The sequence below is a fragment of the Lissotriton vulgaris genome, chromosome 9, assembly GCF_964263255.1.
Source record: "Lissotriton vulgaris chromosome 9, aLisVul1.2, whole genome shotgun sequence".
In the NCBI taxonomy this organism is placed as follows: Eukaryota; Metazoa; Chordata; class Amphibia; order Caudata; family Salamandridae; genus Lissotriton; species Lissotriton vulgaris.
This window is the reverse complement of record NC_141697.1, coordinates 542,072,391-542,075,204: the sequence shown is the minus strand read 5'-3', so window position 1 is coordinate 542,075,204 and position 2,814 is coordinate 542,072,391.

Here is a 2,814-nt window from a genome sequence, read left to right as displayed (position 1 = left end):
ATATTTATTTATAACAAGTCTAGCCTGATCTCTTTATGAGTCAGGGAGCTAAGCACACAACAAAACTCTTACGAAAATACTTTAAGTTGCACAATTTACACAAATACCCGAGGGGCACGAAAAACCATATACTACAAAAGTGGAATGCAAAATACTAGCAGGTAAGTAACTGGATCCAGAGGCTTTAGGATCGCTAGGACTACACTACAGAACCTTCAGGTTAGGAGCAGGAGGCCTAGGGAGATCGGGTGCAGAGTGTGCACTCTCACGCGGGATGCTAGACAAAGTCTATGGATGCTAGATTTCGTAAAGTTAGTGTTATCGGATCAATCCGACTATTTAGGCTGAAAACGAAAAAGGATCTGGACACTTAGATAGTGAACCTACGTTGGAGCACCGAAATGCTCAAGTTACCTAGCCCAGGGGCTGCGGCTGCATAGGGTTCAAAAGACGTCGGGAATCCTCGTTACAGTCTATGGAGCCTGAAAGTTGCTGGCAGGCGACCAGTGATGATGTCCGGAGTGATCCAAGCCTGGATCGAAGATGGAGACGACCTGAAAGCAGAGGGGACTCAGTTCTTAATCACTAGCCAGTGATCAGATGGGCACCAGGATGGCACCGGATGAAGTCACCTCGACCAGGTGAGTGGGCGACGCTGGGCTCTGCAGTCTCTCGGACCAGGAGGCGTTGTTGGCGACCAGGATGGAGGTGCGAGCTGTCCCACGAAGGTATCTGCTGTCGGCGATGCTGGACCCAGGATTGGTATCTATTTTAAACAACAAGGGGACCCCAATTAGTATCAACGAGGGACCTCGGGGAGCTCAATTATAAGGAAACAACAATGGTCCCTGGCAAGGAGACAGGTGAATGAAAATGAATATAGACTCAGTCAGTTCTATATTGGTGAAGACATGCCCAGCCGTGAGACAGGACCAGTTTAGACTTTTTACCCGAATTTTCGGTTTGTCAGTTAATCAAGAAAAATAGTCCAGGAAATCGAGTGTTGCCGACTGACCCGGCTATCCTGGTTCCAGGACCCCAGCGCGACACTGCGCCACCGGTATTATCCGGCCGACAAGGTACTGCGGAAACGGAAATTATTCTCCCCCGCCCTTGGACCCATGGACTATTTTTCTTGATTAACTGACAAACCGAAAATTCGGGTAAAAAGTCTAAACTGGTCCTGTCTCACCCACTCGCCTGCGCGCTCTGATGTGAGCTTGCATACTATATGCCCCTTTGGCTAAAGAGGCTTATAATTTAAAAGGCAACTATTGTTTTGTCCTGATGATGGACCCCATCATCTAGTAAGGGGGTCCGAAACGTCGTCGACTCACTGTGTACCATATACTTGTGGAATGATTGACTATACAATACTGTGTAATGGTACCTACAAGAGATTCTCTGTTTAAAATTGGAATTCTGCAGAGACTGTTGATTTTGCCTTGCAAGCCCTTTGTGTATGTCCTTGTCTGTGAATTCGTGTGGTTGGGTACAGGCTTGTGCCCCCCGTACGTGAACTGTTGAAGGTGTTATTGTTTTCTACATACCTTGATCTAAATATAAACTTTGAGGACCGCTGCCCGGCTGGGCATGTCTTCACCAATATAGAACTGACTGAGTCTATATTCATTTTCATTCACCTGTCTCCTTGCCAGGGACCCAGGATTGGGGCAACATCTCTTGGCAAATGCAAGCCCACGCGGTGGACTCAAAATGGCGTCTGGAGTGGACCAGGAGGGTCCGGGGTACTCCTCTGTTGGAGGGGAGTCAGGGCCAGTCTGGAGCAACCAGACCAGCAATGGAAGTGTCGTGGTTCGTCGTAAGGAGGGCCACAAGCCAGCAGGCAAGTAGCTGGACAACGCGGTGAGCAGCAAAGAGCAGAAGGGCCCCACGCAGATCTCGTGGATGCTGGGGGGGCTGGACTTCGGTGCTGGAGCTGCTCAGGGTTAGGGCTTCTCAGACCCCAAAGCACTCACTCGAGGATCCCTCGGCGGTCGTGCTGGATAAGCGTCGTGCAGTCTTGAAGATGGCCGGTCCCTCGAGGTCTCGTCACACCCACGAATCTCAGCGTGGCTGATGATGCAGGTAGAGGTCAGAGGTGCCAGGGAATCCGGGTCTCGTCGAGCTGGGCAGTCTTGATCCGGAGGATGGACTTACAGCAAACTGCATGCGCTTAGATGGTGCCCGCTGGTGCAGGGTGGCTACTCCTTAGCCACAAGGGAGAGTCTTCAGAAAGGTTCAAGAGTTCTTTCGTGGAAAGTCATCAAGATTCAGAATTATCTAATTTGGGAAGGGGGCCCGCTCCTACCTTTATACTAAAGAAAGGGGCTGGCACGCGACTAGGTCCTGCCCATGGGTGGGACCAGGAGGGGGGTGGTTACACCCCTCTCCCTTGTCCGGACTTTTACCAGCTCAGGGGCTGCTGTGCCCCTGGAACTGGTTTAAACCGGCAGATGCATAGTGAGCACCGGGGTGCCACTTGCAGTCACCTTCCTTCTCAGCCCTGCCTACCTGGGATACACAAAACCCTGTCTGGGATGGTGCTAGCACCGCCCCTGACAGGAAACCCTTTGTCCAAGCTCTCCTCGCTGGAAGGACTCCCAGCAGCAGGAGGTCAGACTTGTGTCTGTGGTGGCAGCATCCATTTTGTGATGCTGAGGCTCGAGTTAACTTTAACCGGGGTTCACAGTCACATCCATGTCGTGTCCCTCTAGAAGGGTGGAATGCTAACCCCGTCGCCAGAATTGGCGAGGGGTTAGTATTCCAATTCGTATGACACCTTACTCGACATGTTTTGATAAAGCCATACCA